The sequence below is a fragment of the Rhinatrema bivittatum genome, chromosome 1 (genome assembly GCF_901001135.1).
Source record: "Rhinatrema bivittatum chromosome 1, aRhiBiv1.1, whole genome shotgun sequence".
In the NCBI taxonomy this organism is placed as follows: domain Eukaryota; kingdom Metazoa; phylum Chordata; class Amphibia; order Gymnophiona; family Rhinatrematidae; genus Rhinatrema; species Rhinatrema bivittatum.
Window position 1 is genome coordinate 362,108,436 of NC_042615.1, and position 25,395 is coordinate 362,133,830.

Genomic DNA, 25,395 nt, shown 5'->3' on the forward strand with positions numbered 1-25,395 from the left:
GAAGATTGGGCATCCAAATGGCAGATGAAATTTAATGTGGACAAGTGCAAGGTGTTGCATACAGGGGAAAATAACCCTTGCTGTAGTTACACAATGTTAGGTTCCATATTAGGAGCTACCACCCAGGAAAAAGATCTAGGCATCATAGTGGATAATACTTTAAAATCGTTGGCTTAGTGTGCTGCAGCAGTCAAAAAAGCAAACAGAATGTTAGGAATTATTAGGAAGGGAATGGTTAATAGAACGGAAAATGTCATAATGCCTCTATATCGCTCCATGGTAAGACCGCACCTTGAATACTGTGTACAATTCTGGTCGCCACATCTCAAAAAAGATATAGTTGCGATGGAGAAGGAACAGAGAAGGGCAACCAAAATAATAAGGGGATTGGAACAGCTCCCCTATGAGGAAAGGCTGAAGAGGTTAGGGCTGTTCAGCTTGGAGAAGAGACGGCTGAAGGGGGATATGATAGAGGTCTTTAAGATCATGAGAGGTCTTGAACGAGTAGATGTGACTTGGTTATTTACACTTTCGAATAATAGAAGGACTAGGGGGCATTCCATGAGGTTAGCAAGTAGCACATTTAAGACTAATCGGAGAAAATTCTTTTTCACTCAATGCACAATAAAGCTCTGGAATTTGTTGCCAGAGGATGTGGTTAGTGCAGTTAGTGTAGCTGGGTTCAAAAAAGGTTTGGCTAAGTTCTTGGAGGAGGTCCATTATCGGCTATTAATCAAGTTTACTTAGGGGTAGATTTTTAAAAACAGCGCGATCGCGTACTTTTGTTTGCACAGCAGGCGCAAACAAAAGTACACTGGATTTTATAAGATACGCGCATAGCCGTGCGTATCCTCTAAAATCCTGGATTGGCGCGCGCAAGGCTGCCGAATTTGGGCAGCCAGTGCACGCCGAGCCGCGAAGCCTGCCTCCTTTCCCTCCGAGGCCGCTCCGAAATCTGAGCGGCCTCGGAGGGAACTCTCTTTCGCCCTCCCCTCACCTTCTCCTCCCTTCCTCTACCTAGCCCACCCTCCCGGCCCTATCTAAATCCCCCCCCTTACCTTTGTCCGTAGATTTACGCCTGCGAGAAGCAGACATAAATCTACGCGCGCCAGCAAACTGCTGGCGCGCCGTCTTCCGACCCGGGGGCTGGTCCGGAGGCCTGGACCACGCCCCCAGGCCAGCGCCACGCCCCCGGTCCCGCCCCCGAAATGCCGCGCCCCGCCCTTGAAACGCAGCGTCATCTGGTCCCGCCCCCCAACACGCCCCCTTCCAAAAACCCCGGGACCTACGCACGTCCCGGGGCTCTGCGCGCGCCGGCGGCCTATGGAAAATAGGCGCGCCGGCGAGCAAGGCTTTTAAAATCCGCCTGTTAGGGAATAGCCACTGCTATTAATTGCATCAGTAGCATTAGTGTTTGGGTAATTGCATCAGTGTGTTTGGGTAATTGCATCAGTAGCATTAGTGTTTGGGTAATTGCATCAGTAGCATTAGTGTTTGGGTAATTGCCAGGTTCTTGTGGCCTGGTTTGGCCTCTGTTGGAAACAGGATGCTGGGCTTGATGAACCCTTGGTCTGACCCAGCATGGCAATTTCTTATGTTCTTATACCGTCACCACCACACTCGGCTTCTTGCACCCGCTGCCTTTCAGCTGTTTTAACAGCTAAGTCCACGCCGGCAGAAAAATCAGCTGGAGGCAAGTATCTGTGGTATGAGAGAGCGAGGAACAGGGAGTTGGGGGCACAATGTGTTTGTGTGAGAGGGGATTGGTGCTGGTATGACCTGGGATTGGTGCTGGTCTTACCAAGGCAACTAATCTATATGTTAGAAAAGTAAAGAAAAGCAAAAGAAAAATGAAACCTATCTGGTTCTCAAAGGAGGTGGCTGACAAAATAAAGGCTAAAAGAACAGCGTTCAAGAAATATAAAAGATCCCAAAAGGAGGAGCACAAAGAAGAATATCTGGTAGAACTGAGGGAGACGAAGAAATTAATCAAGATGGCAAAAAGTCAAACGGAAGAGAGGATTGCCAAAGAGGTAAAGAGTGGTAACAAAACATTTTTCAGATACATCAGTGAAAAGAGAAAAGTTCAAAGTGGTATAGTGAAATTGAAAGGTGGAAAGGATCAATGTGTGGAGAGAGATGAAGAAATGGCAGAAATATTAAATGAATACTTCAGTTCTGTGTTCACTAAAGAGGACCCAGGAGAAGGACCGTCACTAGTTAACAAGAAACTGGAGGTGAATGGAGTAGATGTAACTCCATTTACAGTAGAAAATGAATGGGAAGAGCTGGTGAAACTGAAAGTGGACAAAGCCATGGGGCCTGATGAAGTTCATCCCAGAATACTGAGGGAGCTCAGAGATGTGCTGGCGGGTCCGCTGTGTGTCCTGTTCAATAGATCCCTAGAAACGGGAGTGGTGCCGAATGATTGGAGGAGAGCGGTGGTGGTCCCGCTTCACAAGAGTGGGAACAGAGAGGAGGCTGGTAACTACAGACCAGTTAGCCTCACTTCGGTGGTGGGAAAAGTAATGGAGTCACTGTTGAAAGAGAGAATAGTGAACTATCTACAGTCGGGAGAATTGCTGGACCAGAGGCAGCATGGATTCACCATTGGAAGATCCTGTCAGACAAATCTGATTGACTTTTTTGACTGGGTAACCAAGGAATTGGATCAAGGAAGAGCACTCGATGTCATCTATTTGGACTTCAGCAAAGCTTTTGACACTGTCCCGCACAGGAGACTGGTGAATAAAATGAGAAGCTTAGGAGTGAGTGCCGAGGTGGTGGCCTGGATTGCAAACTGGTTGACGGACAGAAGACAATGTGTGATGGTAAATGGAACTCTCTCTGAAGAGAGAGCGGTTTTAAGCGGTGTACCGCAGGGATCGGTGTTGGGACCGGTCCTTTTCAATATCTTTGTGAGCGACATTGCGGAAGGGATAGAAGGTAAGGTATGTCTTTTTGCGGATGACACTAAGATCTGCAACAGAGTGGACACGCCGGAAGGAGTGGAGAGAATGAGATGGGATTTAAGGAAGATGGAAGAGTGGTCGAAGATATGGCAGCTTACATTCAATGCCAAGAAGTGCAGAGTCATGCATATGGGGAGTGGAAATCCGAATGAACTGTATTCAATGGGGGGAGAAAGGCTGATGTGCACGGAGCAGGAGAGAGACCTTGGGGTGATGGTGTCTAATGATCTGAAGTCGGCGAAACAATGTGACAAGGCGATAGCTAAAGCCAGAAGAATGCTGGGCTGCATAGAGAGAGGAATATCGAGTAAGAAAAGGGAAGTGATTATCCCCTTGTACAGGTCCTTGGTGAGACCTCACCTGGAGTATTGTGTTCATTTCTGGAGACCGTATCTCCGAAGAGACAGAGACAAGATGGAGGCGGTCCAGAGAAGGGCAACCAAAAAGGTGGAAGGTCTTCATCAAATGACTTATGAGGAGAGATTGAAGAATCTAAATATGTACACCCTGGAGGAAAGGAGGAGCAGAGGTGATATGATACAGACTTTCAGATACTTGAAAGGTTTTAATGATCCAAAGACAACGTCAAACCTTTTCCGTAGGAAAAAAATCAGCAGAACCAGGGGTCACGATTTGAAGCTCCAGGGAGGAAGATTCAGAACCAATGTCAGGAAGTATTTCTTCACGGAGAGGGTGGTGGATGCCTGGAATGCCCTTCCGGAGGAAGTGGTGAAGACCAGAACTGTGAAGGACTTCAAAGGGGCATGGGATAAACACTGTGGATCCATAAAATCAAGAGGCCGTCAATAAAGAGTGAGTGGCTCGCCAGAACGACGGCTACTGCCTGGAGATAATACCCTTATTCAATAAACATACACATGGTTACTGTGACTCCAACATCGCTCTAAGCTACAACAGCAAGAGGAAATGTGGAAAAAAGGATTCGCACTCACAAAGCGGGGAGTAGCTGGCTTGTTACGGCGGTTACTACCCCAAACCAAAAAAGCCTGATACTTCACGTTCAACCCATATCCAGCATAGCTCTCTGCTTCAACGGCAGGGGAGAAGAAAAACTGATACTTCACGCATATCCAGCATAGCTCCCTGCTTCAACGGCAGGGGAGAAGAAAAGCTGATACTTCACGCATATCCAGCATAGCTCTCTGCTTCAACGGCAGGGGAGAAGAAAAAAGGATTCGCACTCACAAAGCGGGGAGTAGCTGGCTTGTTACGGCGGTTACTACCCCAAACCAAATAAGCCTGATACTTCACTTTCAATGCATTTCCAGCATAGCTCTCTGCTTGAACGGCAGGGGAGAAGAAAAACTGATACTTCACGCATATCCAGCATAGCTCTCTGCTTCAACGGCAGGGGAGAAGAAAAACTGATACTACACGCGTATCCAGCATAGCTCCCTGCTTCAACGGCAGGGGAGAAGAAAACCAACCAATAACGGCTGAATAACATAGTCTGGGTAAAACAAATAAGCATGGGTGTAGCTTGCTTAGCGCGGCGGTTACTTCCCCTACTACCCCTAACTAATCAAGCTTGATATTTCACTTGGATGCACCTCCATCACTGCTCTCTACATTAATGGTGGGGGTGGAAGGGAAATAGAACCAAAGAGCTAAGAGAAACAGATAAGTATGAGAAAAAATGTGTGAAGCTCGCTGGGCAGACTGGATGGGCCGTTTGGTCTTCTTCTGCCGTCATTTCTATGTTTCTATGTTTCTATGTATGTGTATATGCCAGATTAAGAATGAGATTAGACAGGGGATGGAGATGCAAGATGTAGCAGGGCTGGGGCAAGAAGGAACACCTCCCTCCTCCCCCCTCCCTCCTTTGATCTCAGCTTCTATCCCCCAGATCATAAAACCTCACTTCCTTCCCACCCCTTTTTTTTCCCCCATATCCTGGAACCATAGACAACTCCACCCTTGATCTCAGATCTTCCTTCCTCTGATCCCCTTCCTCAATCCCCAAATCTCCCTTCTTCCCTCTTCCTCCTCTTCCCTATCCAAGGTTACTGATCCTCTCCTTATTATCTCCCCCCCCCTCCCCTATCTCTCCACCTCCCTAACCCCATCCTTTCTCCTTCTCCTTCTTCTCCCCATCCCCCATCCCCAGTCCTCTATCCTTTCTCTTCTCTCTTCATTCTCAGTCTTCTACTCTTCTCCTCCTCCATTCCTTCTTCATGTTCCTTTTCTCTTCCCATCCCTGGTCTTATTACTCTCTCTCCTTCTCCTCTGCCCTCTCCCAAGATCTCCTCTCCATACTGACACTTGAGATCTCTTTCCCTTACCTTCACAACCGCAAGCAAGGTTGGAAAACCTTTTATAATATAATACAATGGATGGAAATGTTTGTCAATGTGCTTCAGAATTTTCTGATTCTGCCACAGAATCTACCCCTGAGCTGCTGCAGGAAACTGTGGGGCTGTGTCTTAGACCTTCTGCTCCCTGACATCCAAACTTCCATGGGGGGGAAGGGGGACACAATAGCACCAACAATACCTAGGAGCAACAAAACCTAAATCCGTCATTGTGATCTATCTTAAGACCAGCACCTGCTCTATGGAACTCTCTCCCAGCAAAGCTCCACAAAAATGTATGTCTAGTCTCTGTTCAGAAAACAAATAAAAGCCTGCTCTTCTGCCATGCCTTTAATGCCAAACCCAGAAAGCAAATGAAACTGCTTCTGCACTTGCACTGAATTAAATTGACAGCAATAAATTGCCTGGCACCATACTGAGTGCCTTGAAAGTGCATAAAGTAGAAAGTGGGAGCTTTCTACTTTATGATTTGAAGTTTATTCATTATTGCTGATTTATTTCAGGTTTGAGATGCTGTATATTTTAAGTTCAGTCATTGTTGTTGAATGAATTCAGATTTACTCCTTACTGTGCATGTTCTTCAGGCCAGAATTGTTAAACTGCTACTGATCTCTGATAGGATTCCGTGATCTCTTATTCAAAAAGGCATGTAATAAATCCAAATAATAAATAATATAATTTTGTTTATTCTGCCTTTCATGACTGGTAAGCCACTACAAAGTGGATTACATTCAGGAACCATAGGTATTTCCCTGTCCTCAGAGGGCTTACAGTATAAAGGCCTCATTTACTAAGCTGTGTTATTTTTCCTAGGAGGGAAAACACAATGAGGTTTACTAAGCTTACCACGTCTTAAGAAACCATGCGGTATTTTTCATGCCAGTAAAATATTGCTGGAAAAAATACTCCAGATTACTAGGCTGCCAAAAGCTGCGCGATAGAGGCCTATTCCCTGGGAGCTGCCATCTTGTTAAAGAGCCAAAGCGGCCTGAATTACCCTCCCAACATGTGGAAACCCCCATCCCAAGCCCCACCACCCCTAGAGGTGGCCCCAGTGCCCAATTTCAAGAAAATTAAAAATAAATACCTGCGGCAAAAGCCCTTCTCCTTCTTTCCCAACCCCTCCTCTTTTTTAAACAATGAACCCCATCCCCTGTTGCCTGACCTACCCCATAAACCTCTGACCCCTCCATAAGCATCAGGACCCCCTCAACCCTAGCCCAATGCCTCCCCTCCAGATCCCCCTCCCCCCATAGACTCCTGACATTCCCATAGGTCCCCAACCATCCCATAGGCTTCTGAACACCCCTCAACAGACTTCTGTCACTGCCCTTTTCTGCTTTCCATTTTTATGTTTCCAGGAAGATCATCAGGCCAAATTGCAGCATTTTTTAGTGAAATCATTATCATTCTGCATACCTAACTATTCTCACTAATCTTTAAGAGCTAAATAATGCAGAGCTCTGGTAGACCTGGGTAATTTCAGTTTGTGTTGCTTTTTATTGGGCCATCCGAGATCTCCTCAGAGCTCACGAGGGGTGACATTTGAAGAAAGGGACCTCAGGGGTCTTGAAAGCTCGGGTACAGCAATCATTCTGGCTAGTTCTTGTTGCTCCAATACAAGGTGTCATAGGCTGCAAAGAATTTGTTTTTTTTCTGGATGGCGTTGGTAAACTCACATGAAAAGGATGGAGCTTTTTTTCATGGAAGTAACATAAATTGTTCATTGCAAGACTACTGACTGGAGTTATATATATATATACTCTCCCTCTATTTTTCTCGCTCCTACGAATGCTGATCTACCTGTACGTCTGCTTTTCTGTTTCTGCCTTCTGTTTTGAAATAAGGTGCTTAACAGTAATTGGAGCTCCATAATTATAGCACGGTACATGGCAAACAAGCTCCTCTGACACATTTCACAGGCCACACAAAAGTATTAACAGGTGGAGGGACCTTTGTTAAAAGTCTGTGGAAATAAACTTGCTTTGTCATCTTGCCCATCAAAGCAGGTTAATCACGCACACCAGGGTCACTGTAAAACGCTGAGAGACTCAGGCAGGTGGATGAGAAGGCTAAAGTTCAATGCAAGGTGCCACAACAGATCGCATTCGCCAGCTCATTTAGACCAATGAATACCGGTTTTGTCTGCGTAATGCAAAATGTTGAAACTGGAGAAAGAAAGCATGGGATCCCTATTACAACCAGGATTAGCAGCTAGAGTGACAAACAAAGAAACTTGCTGGGAAGCAATAGCAAAGCTTTGGGACATAGCAAAACAACACTCAGTCCCGGCACTCCTTCACTGCACTGAAATGAACTTGCACTGAGCTCTAATTTGAACCTCTTACCAGGGAAATCTGCAAGACCATTTCAGCACAAGCACAGCCATAAAAGCTTGAAAGTGCTGGCTCCAATTGTTCCTAAGGCAAATAACTCCCTAAAATCTGAACTTATAATAAATATATATTAAACCTGACACATCTTTGTCTCAAAATAAGAATCTTTAAATGAGAAATGAGAACATGACATACTGGGTCAGACCAAGGGTCCATCAAGCCCAGCATCCTGTTCCCAACAGTGGCCAATCCAGGCCATAAGAACCTGGCAAGTACCCAAAAACTAAGTCTATCCCATGTTACTGATACTAGTATGTGTACTGTCTAGTTAATATATCTTTTTTAATAACTTTAATTTGGCACTATTGATGCAACCAAGGCATTTAAAAACTAGGTAGTAATTATGAAAAAGTGCTAAATCAAACAAACGTTGCTAAGCATACTATGGCTAGGGCAATATCAATTGCTTTGCTGACACCATGTATCCCTGTTCACTGCAACATTGTAGAAGTTCCTATCTGAACAATGAGTCTGGTAGCGAAGGAAAATTGAATGTGATCTGCAAACACCACTGAGAAAGCTTATTAGATCGATACAGGTATTTTATAAATGTCCAGCATTCATAACAAATATATGTGATATCATCGCTATAGTACATGCTTATTTATTTATTTATTTAGCATTTTTTTATATACCGAGGTAGAGCAGAGTAGCCTTCACTCCGGTTTACAATTATAACAACCTGTTACATTAAACATTTACATTTAACAAACTGATAACTGTCATATCAAATTAATATAACAAGGCAAGATATCCCAAAGGATAGGTACATTGAATATAAACAAGGTAAGCTATACCAAAGGAAAGGTACAATGACAAGACTTAGTTCAGGCATAATGGTAGAACAGTAGAAGACATCTGTGGGATGGGGGATGATTAATCAGAAGGGAGGAATGAATGATCAGGAGATATGGGATGCTGTAGTATTATGTTTTGAGATTGTTGTGCAAGCTGTCAGAGTGAGATTGGCAGAGTAGCCAGGCTTTTAGTTCTTTCTTAAACGATTTTGGGTTTTCTTGAGCGGTGAGGAACTGGGGTAATGAGTTCCATAATTTTGGGCCGATGATAGAGATGGCTCTGTTTCTGGTGGAGGAGAGTTTGGCATGAGGGAGTGATGGAGTCACTAGTTGTAATTTACTAGTTGATCTTGTTGTGCGTGGAGAATAATGGATATGAATGATGTCATCAAGTGCGGTGAAGTCTGCTTTGTATATTGCTTTCTGTAGAGTAGATAGGATCTTGAATTTGATTCTTTGTTCAATTGTGAGCCATTGTAATTGTTTGAGAACGGGTGTGATATGATCAGATTTTCTTTTTCCCGTCAGGACTCTGGCAGCAGCATTCTGAAGAAGTTGTAATGGTCTTAGGGATGATTTAGGTAAGCCAATTAGTAGAGAATTGCAGTAGTCCAGACCAGAGAAGATTAGGGCTTGAAGGACGGTTCTGAAATCCTGGGGGTGAAGCAGAGGTTTCAGGTGTTTGATTACCTGTAGTTTATGAAATCCTTCTTTTATTTTAGAAGATATGTGTTTTTTATAGTTTAGATCACTATCAATCCAAATGCCCAAGTCTTTAACGTTTTCTTTGAGTTGGATGATGGTATTGTCGAATTGGAAAGGTGGAATAGTTTTTGGTCTGGCATTATTTCTGGCGATTAAGATGCATTCAGTTTTGTTCATATTTAAACATAATTTGAGTTGGAGTAACATATTTCTGATTGTGTCAAGGAGTGAGGCAGTTGAAGCCATTGTATCTTCAATGAAGGAGGAAATTGGAATGAGAATTTGAATATCATCGGCATACATGTAATAGGTAATGCCAAGATTAGATAGGAGATGGCATAGCAGAGTGAGGTAGATGTTAAATAGAATGGGAGAGAGTGCTGATCCTTGAGGTACACCTGTATTGAGGGGGATGGCATTGGATAAAGTGTTGTTGTAGGAGACTCTGAAAAATCTATTTGTAAGGAAAGATGAAAACCAGCTTAGGGTTTTTTCAATGAGACCGATGGATTCCAGACTAGAAATAAGCAAATTGTGGTCCACTGTGTCGAAGGCAGCGGAGAGGTCTAGAAGAATCAGTAAATATCCTTTTTTGTTGTCAAGACCTCTAAGTAATGTATTGGAAAGGTTGAGTAAGAGGGTTTCAGTACTGTGGTTTTTCCTAAAACCAAATTGGGTGGGGAAAAGGATTTTGTTGTCATCTAAATGATCGTTGAGTTGTTTCAGTACCGCCTTCTCGGTCAGTTTGGCAAAGAAGGGTAGGTTAGAAATTGGGCGGTAGTTGTTTAGGTCGTCTGGGTTGAGGTTTTTTTTCTTTAAAAGAGGTGTGATAGTGGCGATTTTAAGCATGGGAGGTAGCTCGCCTTCTTCTAGGGATTTGTTGATGATTGCTGCAATTGTTGGGGCTAAAGGATGAGCAATTTCCTTAATAACTCGAGTGGGAATGGAGTCTAAGTCATGTCGTGCAGGGTTGATTTTTTTAATCATTTTTTCAGTTTCCATAATGGAGATAGGTCTGAAGTCGGACCAGGGGGAGTTGTTATTTGGTGAGGTTTGCATTTGCGTATGTAGGGTTGATGTAGAATTGAGGGAGTATATTATTTTGGAGATTTTGTCCTTGAAAAAGGTATGTTGTATGTGTGTGGTGCTTCCACTCATCAAGTCTTTGTAAATTTGAGATTCCACCTGTGCCCTCCCACAATCCGACATCTCTGCAAGCAATCATTTATGTTTCTATGTTACGCCACACATGCTTCATGATTGTTCATATCTATCAATCTGAGACTTCATTCATCATTCTCCTTATGAGTTAGAATTTATGTTTCTATGCTTTAATATATATGTTCCACGATTGCTGTAGCCCCTGATGCAGCTCAGCCGCACGAGCAAAACTCGGCCAGAGTCGGTCTTCAACCAGTTGCCACACATTGTATTAATAAAGAACCCCCCCTACCAATCAACTTCCCTTGGTTGCCACTTCGCTACATTGCATTGGCTTCCATTTTGTTTCCTGGCAGTTTGGACAAGTTGCAGGCACCAATTAAATCAATTTTGGGAAGGAATTTCAGTGTACAGTAAATTACAGTAGACCAGGAGAGATATCACAAAGGTCTGGGTGACTGTACCAAACGCCAGGCCCTCAAAGAAGGAGTGGAGATGATGTAGTTGGCGTAGTTAAGATTAAAAAAAAGTCAATTTAGATTCTGCTAGAATTTAAGCTTCCATAGTGAACTTGGAGTCTGGAACAAATCCTAAGCTGTGAACTTGATAGATAAGAACATAAAAACATAAAATTTGCCATACTGGGTCAGACCAAAGGTCCAGCAAGCCCAGCATCCTGTCTCCAACAATGGCCAATCCAAGCCACAAGCACCTGGCAAGTATCCAAACACCAAATAAATCCCATGCCACTAATGCCAACAACAATCTGTGGCTATTCCCTATTGATTCCAATAAATTACTCCACAATACCCCACCCACTATTAATATAATACATTTTTAATATGGGATGAGGTAGGTTTCATACTTGATCTGTTGCATGCCTCCATGGCCTTGCTACAGCAATTATTCAATTGTAATGATAAACCTACCTCCCTCCCACTCCCAACTGCAAACTCCATCAAACATCCTGTTCCCTGTTAATAAACTTCCAATCAAAAGCCATGACATCCACGAAAAAGCTCCCCGTGCGCTCAACACCAATCCGACCAGCCCAGCGCCCAGCACCGTCTCAACTTCCCACACACAGTTGCAACCTCCCCTGTCCACCAGGTGCTGACATTACAGAGTTCCTCATTCAGCAGCAACCTTCCTAGAGCACCACAGTTGAATTATCCTTGTTTTTCTTCATAGTGCCTTTTGGTAAGGGCACTTCCTGCCTTCTCCAGATGTCAGTGATATCTTTGGATACTCCTATCTTACTGGATCCTTTCAATGCTGTGGGAAGCAAGCAAGGAGGTCGCATGCAAACACAATGAATGGTTTGAATAATATACAAGATCACATCACCTTTCACATACACTCTGCCAGAGTTAAGCATGTAGAGACAGAGAACTCAGCTTTCTTATAAGAGGATAAAGCTAAAAGGAAAATTTATAACAATCCAGGAATGCAAGGCTTTTGAAGTTAAAATGATCAGACATTTTGCACCTAACAAGAAAAGGACTTATACGAACTGTAAAATTATACTGTTTGTCACCTTGTGATCTCCAATCAACTCCACACTCCCCTCCCATCAGTTACATTCCCCTTCACACTATTATTTGAATGCCTTTTATGATTCACTTATATTTTCTTCTTTTGCTCATTCTATTCTGACCTGAGGAAGGGAATAATAGTTGCCAAAATGTAGTCAAGAAATGTCTATCCAATAAGGAAAGAATGCCTCCTCCTGCAGCAACAGGCAGTCAGCTCACCGGGACCCTTTTAACCTGGGGCTTTGCCTGCATCCCCATAACCACCAATGTGAGTAAAAAAAATGTTTTTTTTAAGTTAATAGGCTGCTGCTACTGCTCCTGAACTTTTTGGGGGGTGGGGGAAGAGAGAGTACTTGAGTGATCCAGTTAGAGCGTGTGAGTGTGTGTGACTACATATGTTTAAGTATGTGTGACTCAGTGTGTGAGAAAATGTGTGTGAGACTGAGCGTCTGTGTGTCAGCATGTGAGAAAGTGTGTGTGTGTGTGTGTATGACTGAGCATGTGTTAGTGATTGTCTGACAAAGTGTTTGCGAGACTGAACTTTTGTGTCTCTGAGAGTCTGAGACTGAGCATTTGTGTGGGTCAGCATGTGAGAAAGTGTCAATTAGTGAGTGCATGTGACAGTGTGTGTGCATGACAGCATTTTTGTACGCCAGTGAGTGTGTCTGACATGCCTGTGTGTATGAGCCAATGAGTGTGTGATTGTGGTGCCTGAATATGTAAGTGTGAGTCAGCGAGTGTGTGAGAGAGTGTATATGTGTAAAATGTGTTCATATGAGAGCGAGAGAAGAAAGTCTGTGCACATCCCTCACTCCTGACCATCTCAGGGCTTTTGGAATCAAAAGAAAATGTTCTGAGGCAATTTATTTATTTATTTATTTAAGAAAAGGGGATATTTAAAAATATTTATTGGTTTTAATTGTTGGGTGTTTGATGTGTCTGCTGTTTTGAAATATTTTATTGGTGTTTGGGAAATTTTTAAAACATTTTATATGAAATTTTAATTATTGGGTATTCTATTCATCAACTGTTTGAAATATGTATAGCGGGGCCCCCATTCTCAATGCTTTAGCCTTAATTAGGGGTGCTACGGGTCCGGGTGCAGTCCAGACGGGGAGGAAGAATAATCTTCCGGGGCCCCTGGCATTTCAAAATCTACTCACACTCCAGACTCACACTGGAATTAGAGGACCTCCAAAAGGTGCCAAACTGTCCAGAGAATGAGCAAAGAAGCCAATAACAGCAAGGGAAGATAGGGTGGGATTACAGCAATGGAAGAAATCCTAATTTACAAAACCCCTCCTATTAGGCCTAACTAGAAAAATCATTCGGGAAACTATTAGTGACTGGCAAAGCCCAGCCACAGATGTATTCTTTTTATTAGCATGTTTTTTCTATGATGATTGATGCTTTATACTTCTTGATTTTATTGTTTGTTATTTTATGAGAAATGGTAATATTTCTGGTTTTCCATTGTTGTACTGCATAGTCTAGTTTGTTGCGGTTTCCAGTTCAGTTTTGTCTCTTTATTCTACATTTGGTGAGGGTCTGTATTTGCTCTGCATGTGTAACCGAGGTGAGGGATTCTGCTAGCGTGCAGTTTCTGTGTAGGGATCAATAGCAACCTAACTTGTTCTATTTTCCTAATAGGAAGTATTTTGATGTTTTAGGGCCTTATGTAATATCCGTAATGTTGCCTTTTCATAAGTAGGATTGTTACTGTTTGAGCGCTGGCAGTTAATACTATTTTGGTATGGGAGTTTTACTATATTGGATTCAGTTTATGCAAAACTTTCCAAGGGCCAATTCCACACACAACATGTCTAATACTATATGGGTTCAAAATGTGTTTTGCAGGGTTTTGTGGCTGGCTCCACAATAGTGTATGTAAATATAGTATACATGTTATAAATGATGTTTAAACTCAAAAGACTGTACTTTGAATGTAAATCTGTTATGTTCTGTGTGTCTAGAGTTAGACACACAGAACTAGAAGCAGAGGAGAGAAAAGAGGTGAGCAGTAGAGGTCGCAGCCTCCTGTGACTGACAGGTGCAACAAAATCAATTATAAATGCATACTTTTTAACTGTGTGTGGGGAGGGTGGCTGTGCAAGGTTATAAGGTTCACCTAGGGCGCCTAATACCTATGCCCCTGTCCTGGCTGCACTGGTTCCCTTTGGGAAAGCAGGAATCCATCTTTAACTTTGTGTCAGTGGCTCTCCCCAGTCTCAGCTTCAGCAGAGAAATCCAGTGGCACAAATCATTTCTGATCCTCTCTGCCCAGGAGTAAGTAGGCAGAGCAGAGCCTGGAGAACCATAAATGTAAAAGTAGAAGGCCATGTAGCACACAGTTAATGGGAAAGCACTGGACTACTAGGAGATGGGGAGGGGGGAGAGAATTGGAGGCGTTACAGTCACAGAAAGGGAGGGGGTAAGCCAAGAGGAAATGTCAGTGCATTGTTAGTGAGGCTTCTGTCTAAATTGATTGGGCTGAACTCTGAGAAGGGAAGATGACTGTGGAACCAGTGAGTCTTCCTGGAGAGTGGGGGTGATGAGAAGGGGTGGGAAAGGGAGGAGGTGCTACAGACTGGTGAAGGGATGGCAACAAGCAAGAACTTTATGTAATGATGCAAGGAGCACTCACTAGAGGGGTAATTTTCAAAAGGATTTAAATACTTAAAACTGGGTTTTACATGTGTATGTGCATTTTATGTCTGTAATCTGGCTTTTGAAAATTGATACAACATATGTCATTGAGCTGTCAATAGGTCTTAGATGCATAAGTGCACTGTACTTAGATGCATAAGTGCACTGGACTTTTGAAAATTGCTACAATAGCATGTTCCATTTACATGTGAACTCCTTAGGAGGTAACTTTCAAAGTGAGCACATGAGCAGCAGCACAATAGCAGAATATGTGTCTGAGCCACTGGTTGGCAGTGTGATTGCCTCATTACTTGGCAACTTTTCAAGAGCTGATTGGATGGCAAGAGACTTTAACAACAGGTCAGGAATCCAGGATATATATATTTATATATTAGGGATGTGAATCGTTTTTTGACGATTTAAAATATCGTCCGATATATTTTAAATCGTCAAAAATCGTTAGGGCCACGATACAATACCAATTCCCCCGATTTATCGTCAAAAAATCGTAAATCGGGGGAAGGGGGAGGGCAGGAAAACCGGCACACTAAAACCCCCTAAAACCCACCCCCGACCCTTTAAATTAAATCCCCCCCCCTCCCGAACCCCCCCCCCCCAAATGCATTAAATTACCTGGGAGTCCTCCGTAGCGGCGGTCCGTGGCTAAATCGGGGGAAGGGGGAGAGCACGAAAACCGGCACACTAGATCGTGAGGTCTTCAGCCGGCGCCATTTTTCAAAATGGCCACCGCAAAATGGCGGCGGCCATAGACGAAAACGATTCGACGCAAGAGGTCGTTCTGGACCCCCGCTGGACTTTTGGCAAGTCTTGTGGGGGTCAGGAGGCCCCCCCAAGCTGGCCAAAAGTTCCTGGGGGTCCAGCGGGGGTCAAGGAGCAATTTCCTGCCGCGAATCGTTTTCCGTACGAAAAATGGTGCCGGCCATACGCGTATGGCCGGCGCCATTGTCTGTACGGAAAATGGCGCCGGCAGGAGATCGACTGCAGGAGGTCGTTCAGCGAGGTCCGGAAATCTCGCGAGGGTTCCGGACCTCGCTGAACGACCTCCTGCAGTCGATCTCCTGCCGGCGCCATTTTCCGTACGGAAAACGATTCGCGGCAGGACCCCCAGGAACTTTTGGCCAGCTTGGGGGGGCCTCCTGACCCCCACAAGACTTGCCAAAAGTCCAGCGGGGGTCCGGAACGACCTCTTGCGTCGAATCGTTTTCGTCTATGGCCGCCACCATTTTGCGGCGGCCATTTTGAAAAATGGCGCTGGCTGAAGACCTCACGATCTAGTGTGCCGGTTTTCGTGCTCTCCCCCTTCCCCCGATTTAGCCACGGACCGCCGCTATGGAGGACTCCCAGGTAATTTAATGCATTTGGGGGGGGGGTTCGGGAGGGGGGGGATTTAATTTAAAGGGTCGGGGGTGGGTTTTAGGGGGTTTTAGTGTGCCGCTGGACCACCAGGTAATTTAAGGCATTTGGGGGGGGGATTTAATTTAAAGGGTCGGGGGTGGGTTTTAGGGGGTTTTAGTGTGCCGGCTCACGATTTTAACGATTATGACGATACTTTACACACACAAACGGCAACAATATGATTCCCTCCCCCTCCCAGCCGAAATCGATTGTTAAGACGATCGAGGACACGATTCACATCTCTATTATATATATACATGAGAAAGACCATATCTCAAAAGAGATAGAAATAGGATGGAGGCAGCCCAGAGAAAGGCAACCAAAATATTGAGGGGTTTCTATCAAAAGCCATATGAGATGAGGCTGAAGGACCTGAATACCATGGAGAAGAAGAAAGATAGGGGAGCTATGATGCAGACCTTTAAATTCCTGAAAAATATTAATGATACACAAGAATAAAACCTTTTCCAATGGAAAGAAATCTGTAGAGCTAGGGTCATGATATGAAACTCCAAGGAGATAGGAACAGTGTTAGGAAATATTTCTTCAAGGGTGGTGGATGCATGGAATGCCTTCCCAGAAGGGGTGATGGCGTTTAAAAGGGTGTGTGATAAATACAGAGGATGCATAGTAGCTAAAGGACAGAAATGAAGAAAATAGATAACCTGGATGGTGCAGCAATTATTGCCCTAAAAGAAATAAAACAAACAAAAAAAAACAACTTACTGGGCAAACTGGATGGACCACTTGGGTCTTTTTCTGCTGTCATTTACTGTATTAACTAGACTTGTGAGGGATACGGGGCTAACAAATTGAATGGTTGGAAGGGGGACTGCAGTTCTGTGGGATAGGAGTTTTGCTTTCCAGGCTCGCTGGAAAACCACGTCATGGGAAGGGAAACTCCATTGCCATTTCTAACTGGTTTTTTCCTTAGGCCTACGCTTAGTATAAAGAAAATGTTTGCTCCGACCGCAGCATATGAACAGCCCCCAGCTAACAGGAAGTCAGCAGGAAACATATTTAGTGCAAAGCTCTTGCAGCAGCTCATGACCTACTTGCATTTATGTGCCTTTCACACCTAGATAGTTTAGAACAAATGACCAGCTAATGACCTCCCCCCTCCCTGCCTGAAGACTGACCGCTTGCACCTACTGCCCACTTGCACCCACGTAGTAAAAGGTCAGCATAAACACTTGTGGTGGAAAACATTGTAGCAGGAAAATATGTGACGTATGTATCATATCAAATACTATGAGATCATTTACAATAAAAGAGCAGCCTTCCCAAAAGCCTGGGAGAGCACGCTTCACCCTGAAGACCGTCTGAGGTGTTTTCATTGCGACACAGTTCAGTTTATTCAACCCTGGTCTAGGGTGTGCTCTACTTCTTAATTATTTTGGGAAAATGTGGAATTTATGTTAGAGATAGTTTGCCTCCACGTCACATGATGGACCTCTCAAGGGTTGACTTGTATGCTTTTTGGAGCTGTTGAAGCATGCGCTGCACAGAAAGTGCACAAGAGTGTCAGGCATATAACTTGTGGGCCTATTTTGAAAAAATCCCCCGGGCTGATATTTTCCTACAATCTGCCCTTGGAAATAAGGGGCAGATTGTAGGCCAGTGATAATATTGTGCCAGGTCAGAGACCTGGAACCTTCTTGAACTTGCTTCCTTTTACCTATTGGAGAAAAGAGGAAGGCAGAGGCCACTGGCACCACCCAATACTTTTGTTAAGAAAATTGCCACTAAGGCAGGCAGATTAGAAGGGACAGCAGTAACATTCAGGATAAAAAATAGTGTTTTGTGTATTACTTCCCTGTGCTTCTGGCCAGAAATGTACTGACTTTAAAACAGATGTGCAAGAAATAGCTCACAGTTCTGCAGTTCTGCCTGACCCTGCTGGAGATCATTGTCGTGCTTTCTTCTTTCTGAGATCCTTGATTATCAGGGCTTCTGGTCTTGTCCCGCTGCACTACCTATTAACCTGAGCTATACCAAATCAAAAAAGACATTGTCTATGCTGGACCCTCTTTACTGGATTGTAATCTAGTTGAATCAAAACATTAAACCATAAAGCATATGGTTATCTAATTGCTGCCTGCTTCTTCAATTTACTTGTCTTTCAGCTTTGGTGACTGTCAACCTTACTGGAATACAGCTCTAATAGAGTGGGATTTTCTTTATATTATTTAGCAGAGGAGTCTTCCTTAAATTTTCTCTCCAGATTTTAGCTAGGAGATTTAGTTCAATTATACACTTTGCAGAGGTTAAAATATAAAATAAGAAGGTAAAGGAATTGTTTTTTAATGACCTGCCGGGATGTGGCATATTATCCCTTCCTCTCACTGAATATGTGATTACCTGGAGGGAGGTGACTACTGTGGCTCAAATTGGAGGAGACTCTGGAGCTGTTTGACAAGTTTCTTTCAGGCCAATGCAACACCGTGCACTCAAGCTAATGCACTGGTTAACCCACGGTTGGACATGCATTTTGGACAGGTCCATATCCCCTTATGCAATAAGGGGATTAGCGCATCCAAAACACATGTCCAAAATAGTGTGTAGGTAATAACGCTCATTACATGTAAATTCCATGTTAATGAGCACTATTAGCTAGTAGCCCCTTATGTAAAAAATAAATGTGTGCCTGACGTGCATATTTTCCATCAAAAATTAACGCCAGCTCCAAAGGTTTACAGAAAAGCAGAAAATACTGCTTTTCTGTGTTCCTCCGAGGAGGAAAAGTGATAGAGAAAACATTTCTTTAATGTTATTCACTATTGTAAAACAATACTTTCTGCTTTGAATTTTATTTTCAAAAGTTCACAAGAATTTGAATTGCTGATTTACACTACTTGTTTGACGAACAAAATGGCTAAATACATTTTCTTTAATTTAACATTGAATTTATCTGAGTATTATACTTTTAAAGACTCTGCCTTCTCTCTACCCCTAGGAGACTGATTGGGTAGGTTTCAGTCCCCTTGGGTCTTGTTATTGGAAGACCCAACAGGGAGGAAGGCAAATCTTCCTCTTGAAGCCCCACTTTTGTGGATCTAGTGACTCCTAGAGTAAAAATAGAAACCCCATACTCTAATACAGTAGTTCTCAACTGGTGTGATGCGACACACCAGTGTGTCACCAAGAACACGCAGGTGTGTCACCATACTTCCCGGTCCCCCGCTGTCCCAGCTGCTTACCCTTCCCAAGCGAAATAGGTCCTCCACCTGGGCTTAAAATGCTGATAGCTTGGGCGGAATGCAGCAGGTCAGCTGGAATCAGCGCCCTGGACGAGGAAGAGATGAGTAGAAGGTGTGTGCGCGGGAAGAAGAGGCCATGCTAGTACGGGCACTAGCCAAGAAAAGAAGAGAGGCATGGCCTGAAGGAAGAGCAGCACGGCTCGGAGTAAAATGAGGAACAATGTCAACCCTCACGGCCGATGGGACTCCTTTCTCTGCGAGGGCTGAAAATAAAGGAGGTTGCTTCTGCCTTTAGGGTTGGGAGGTTGCTGCTGCCTCTAGTTTGGAGGGGGGGGGAGTGAGTGAACGAGCAAGCATGTGTGTTTGAGATCCTGGGTGAGTGTCTGTGAGGCATGTGAGTATGTGATTGAGAGCATGTGTGAAAGTGAGAGAAAGAGACACAATGTGTGTCTGTTTGTGATTGAGAGCTGGTTTAGGTGAGGGAGCATGTGAGTATGTGATTGAGAGCCTGTGTATAAATGAGAGAAAGAGAGAGCATGTGTGTGTGTGTGTGATTGAGAGCTGGTTTAGGTGAGGGAGCATGTGAGTATGTGATTGAGAGCCTGTGTGTAAATGAGAGAAAGAGAGCATGTTTGTAAGCATGTGAATGAGAGTCTGTGTGTGAGAGAAAAAGACAGCATGTATTTATGTGATTGAAAGCCTGTGTGTGTGTGTAAGCGTGAAAAGATAGACAGCATGTGTGTAAATGTGTAATTAAGAGCCTATATAAGTGAGAGAGAAAAAGCATGTGAATATGTGAGCGATTGAGAGCCAGTGTGAGAGAGAGAGAGAGAGGAGAAAGTTGCAAGCAAACCATCCTTCCTCCTGCTAATTCCAAACAATCGCAGGGCACCTGGATATCAAACATTCCCGGGTATGCAGAGCAAAAACTTTTTTGTATCCTTATTATTTTTCATTACTGGGTCTTTGTGTCTGCTATTTTGAAATATTTTATTGGTATCTAGAAATTTTTGATATGAGTTTTTAATTATTGGATATTCCACTCATCAGCTGTTTCAAAATAATCTGTTCTTTTTGTTAGTATGGTTTTACTGCTACTGATTTTATAAGGACTGGTGATGTTTCTTTTTTTCCTTTATTATACTGCATACAAACACTCTGGCTTGTTGCGGTTTCCAATTCAGTTTTTTCTGCATGCTTCTAGTTATGCGTTTTGGTCTCTTTATTCTTTGTTAGGTGAGGGTCAGCACATGTGATTTAGGTGAGGTTCTCTGCTGGCGTTTAGTTTCTGTGTAGGGCTCTTTAACAGCCTGACTTGATCTGTTTTCCTAATAGGAGATGTATTGGTGTCTTAAGGCCTGGTGTAATATTTTCAGTGTTGCCTTTTCTTAGATAAGGTGGTTACTGTTTAATTGCTGGAAATTGGTGTTGTTTTAATGTGGGATGTTTACTATTTATGCAATTTCTGTTCAGACAGAATACGTATCTTTTCCTTGTGTCATTCTTAACAATAAAAATAATACTGGACCTTTATTTTTTATTTCCACCGTGAATTATAATGAGCAGTATGTCACACATGTGAGCATGGTCTGTCAAGTGTGTCACGATGGGAAAAAGGTTGAGAACCACTGCTCTAATAGCCACTGAAGTGAGGTAGGTCTCAGAGTAAAACTGCAGAAGGGTGACTCTGCCACAGGACTTCTGCTTCAGTCAAAAGTTACAGCTTCTGGGATGAACACCAGACTCTGACTGAACAAATCATTAGCATTAAAGCTCAAATTCACAAACAAACAAGTTCCAGTTGAGCTTTTCTTCACACAAAGCTTTAACTACAGCAGATCACTAAGGATGTGTGCCTTTCCTGATAAACTTTAACTTTAAACTAGATTTCCTTTCATACCAGTTTCTCCTTCTGCTTCACCTCTGTTCAAAAGTTATCTTGCTTCCAGTAGAGCTATATCTCTGGGTTAAAAAAAAGGCAACCCACGTCTGCCAGAGTGATGGCTGTCAACACCTTCTGTTTCTCTCTTACTACAAAAAAAAGGGTTCTTTTTTTCTCTCTAGCTGCAGCTATTCACAAATGCTTCTGACCCTCTTCAAATCTCTCTGCAATCCAGCTCCAAAATGATCCTCCTCTTTTAGAGAAAAGCAGCCAGCAATCCTCGATTAGTCCTGCCCCACCAGTGTAATAATTGCAATGGCGCATTTTTCATTTCATTATCTATACTCGTCCCCAGGATCACCTCTTCTCAATGTGGCTAAAGGTCCATGCATTGTAGAATAATAAAGTAAATAAATGGGTGGGGTCAGAGGGATGGGGTCACCTTATTCCCTTTGTGGCAGATTCTTCCACTAAATCTGCTAAGGGAAATTCCTGTACCTTTTAGGTTAACCTTAGAGCATGAAATCCTATCACACTATACTGTTGCAGGATAGATTATTCTTTATTTCTTAAGTACCTTGGTAGCAAAGCTCCTGTCCTTGCCATATGTAGCCCCATGCTAGCACCATCATTACACTGACTGGACAAGTCAGTGTCTCTCCTTCTCTCCCAAGCTCAGAGTAGATTGCTGTGTGGTTTCTATATCCTTTCTAGATAACCCAACTAGAACTTTCTTCTTTCAAGGATAGAGGATCCTTTCTTCCCTGAGGGAAAAAGCCACTTTCTACCTCTTGGGAAACTCCTGCTCTTCCTCAGGACAGTAGGAAGAACAATCGGGATGGAAAGCTTCAGCTTTGTTTTCCCTCCCTGACACCCTTGAAGGGAGCTAACAGACTTCTGCCCGAGTCTGCAGCTGCTCAACTACTACAACATTGAAGTCTCTAGAAACACTAGGGGCTATATATATCTCTTCACAGGCAAGTCCATTGTGGCACATTCAGAAAGGGGTTCTTTGAAAAATGGAACATACCAAATATTCCTTACTCCAAAATAGGTCTTTGTATATGGGACACATATTAGTGGAGACTCTAAGGGGGCCCATGCTCCTGGAGAAGGGGGATGTCTCTTATTGATGCTGGTGGCAGAGAGATGAACTGGTGGAAGAGCAGCCACAGCAGGGCAGCTGCTCAGTTCAAAGGACTTGTTTACTTTTATTTCCTTCCCATGTGCTCTTTCTGTTTATATTTTCTTACTGCAGGAGCCCTTCAGGTCAGCAGCAATTAAATTTTTTAAAAAAAAAAAGATCTCTGCTAGAGAAAATCCAGTTCTGCTTTTCTCTTTCTCAGGACCATTTTTGCAGGGCCCAGGGAAATTATGTTTTTTAACTCTGCTACACAGACAAACCATCCCTCTGACCCCACCCATTTATTCACAATTAAAACATCAAACAATGTGGTTAAAGAAAGCTTTAGATTATGTTATGGTACATGTATAATGCCTATCCAAAACTGGGCTTGTGCATGTAGCATGTGCAATTATTTACTTTATTATTCTTCATTTGGTAGAAGCTTTGTTCACTCCTCCATTTAAAAGGCAACACAAGTCTGGGTTGTCTTGGGCTCCCTCATGCTGTTGCCAGTTCTGGTAAATGCTGAAGCTTCTCCTTCTGATGTGCTTCATTTTGATGGTTCTTGAGGCTGCAGCGCTGCCCTGCTGTGGCTCCTCTTCCACCAGTTCATCTCCCTAGCTCTCTGCCACCAGCATCAATAAGAGGCATCCCCCTTCTCCAGGAGCATGGGCCCCCTTAGAGTCTCCACTAATATGTGTCCCATATACAAAGACCTATTTTGGAGTAAGGAATATTTGGTATGTTCCATTTTTCAAAGAACCCCTTTCTGAATGTGCCACAATGGACTTGCCTGTGAAGAGGTATATATAGCCCCTAGTGTTTCTAGAGACTTCAATGTTGTAGTAGTTGAGCAGCTGCAGACTCGGGCAGAAGTCTGTTATCTCCCTCCAAGGGTGTCAGGGAGGGAAAACAAAGCTGAAGCTTTCCATCCCGATTGTTCTTCCTACTGTCCTGAGGAGGAGCAGGAGTTTCCCAAGAGGTAGAAAGTGGCTTTTTCCCTCAGGGAAGAAAGGATCCTCTATCCTTGAAAGAAGAAAGTTCCAGTTGGGTTATCTAGAAAGGATATAGAAACCACACAGCAATCTACTCTGAGCTTGGGAGAGAAGGAGAGACCAGTCTGACTTGTCCAATCAGCGTAATGATGGTGCTGGCATGGGGCTACATATGGCAAGGACAGGAGCTTTGCTACCAAGGTACTTAAGAAATAAAGAATAATCTATCTTGCAACAGTATAGTGTGATAGGATTTCATGCTCTAAGGTTAACCTAAAATGTACAGGAATTTCCCTTAGCAGATTTAGTGGAAGAATCTGCCACAAAGGGAATAAGGTGATCTTGACCTAACTATTGGATAAGTGGATGGAGACTGTGATTCTTCACCACTTAAAGGCACTGTTTGTCAAATTATTTATATTGAAGACGTTTTCTTACAGTACAAATTTCCAAGCAATCTCCACAGAAAAAAAGCTATTTTACAGGGCTGGCCCAATGCTCAAGTGGCATATGTGTGCTGCCGTGTGGAAGGTCCCCATCTTGATCTTGAGTCAGGTCTTTCACTCCCTGGTTTGGCTAGGAATGTGGACAAAGTAATATTCACAGCCCCCAGGGGGAGGGAGCCAGAGTCATTGCTTAAGGGCAACACCTAGTGGCCAGATTCAGGACCCATGATTACAGGACTCCAGAAGGCGCCCTGGTGCATGGCCCCTGGCTGAGGAGTGTCACTGCAATGTTAGAGGGGTGTAAAATAGCGAGGAAAATCACCTGGCAGCTGTGAATGAAGGCTCATGGTGCAAGATAAGAGTGCGCCACAATGATTTTTGGTTTGTAAATTTGCTTTTTTTGGCAGGGTTTTTTGGGTTTACATTTATTTAATGTTTATTTCCGTTTGCTTCAAATGCCAAACCAAAATAAAAATTAAATTTAAAAAAACCTACCAAAACAAAAAGAACTGAAACATGAACCCATGCAACTGAGCCAGGACCATCCCAACCAGTAACTGAGCTGGGGTCTCCCAAGCCCCCACTTACCATTTCTACGCAGTCTTCCATGTACAAAGGGGTAGGAACAATTTCCACTGGCTCCTGCTGGACAATGGTGCCAGCTAGCCCTGAGACTGGCATCAATGTCTCAGGGCCATAAAGCAAATGACTGCACATCAAAATGGTATCAGCCTCAAAGTTGGCCGGCACCATCACCGAACTGCAAGTCAGCAAGGCAGAAGCTACTGGCGAAGGAGCTGGAAATCACTCCTGCCCTTTTCTATATTGAAGACCCTAGAGAAGGGATAACTGAAGGCCAGGGAGGTCCTGTTTCCATTCTGAGAGGTTAGGGAGATCTAAGAAGGCCCCATTTATTTATTTATTTATTCATAATTGAGCCAAAAATATCCACTCATTTTTTGATATTTTTGGCTAAGTCAATTTTTGGTTTGTTCCATTTTGAACAAACCAAAAATAGATGTATTTATTACAAAATACACAAGCATTTGAAACAAATGCACATCCCTAGTGTCAGATCCCAACTTTGGCTCCAACTGAGGTGGAAGTACAAAGGAGCAGGAGGAAAACTGCCAGGAACAAAATAAAAATCCTTTTACCAGTGTAGATCAATGTGGCTAACAGTCTGTGCGTTCTACAATGCATGGACCTTTAGCCACATTGAGAAGAGGTGATCCTGGGGACGAGTATAGATAATGAAATGAAAAATGCGCCATTGCAATTATTACACTGATGGGGCAGGTCTAATCGAGGATTGCTCCTTTCCTGTGAAGAAGATGGGGTAAGAAGATCCAGCGAGGCTGGGAGGGTTTGGGGGGGAGGGGAGAGGGTTTGCTGCAGAAACAGCAGAGTATTCTATTTTTAAAATGAAATAAACAAAACAACATTTTTCTTTTGTTTTAAAAATGAAATGAAACTAAACAGTAAATTTTGTTAAAATTTCCTGTTTCATTTCCAATGAAGGCACATCCCTAAAAAATATGACCTATCCACACCAGAATTTGTTGCAAAAATAAAAGATTTTATTGACTAGTTGCTGTAGGATAAACAATTGATAGAAGACACATGTTCTGTGAGTCACATCCATAAAAAAAAATTCAAATAATCCATTTTTAAAGATGGCACTGGCCGTCCATTGCGCCTACCATGTGACAGGGGCCGGCCAATGGAACCAGTAGCCCCTGTCACATGGTAAGGGCAAAGGGCCATTGGCGCCATTTTGTTTAC

At 43.4% G+C, this 25,395-nt stretch overlaps 1 protein-coding gene across 4 annotated transcripts in view; it reads left to right on the plus strand.

Annotated features, from left to right (window-relative positions):
* LOC115090941 (UDP-glucuronosyltransferase 2A1-like) overlaps positions 1-25,395 on the plus strand; it is a 195,930-nt gene that overhangs the window by 47,579 nt on the left and 122,956 nt on the right. The window contains exon 1 of one of the 4 annotated variants that reach the window (XM_029600679.1): positions 12,071-12,167. The exons of the other annotated variants lie outside the window; for them this stretch is intronic. The gene's annotated coding sequence lies outside the window, so the exon portion shown is untranslated. Of the gene's footprint in view, positions 1-12,070; positions 12,168-25,395 lie in introns of those variants that run through there. 4 annotated transcript variants of the gene reach the window in all.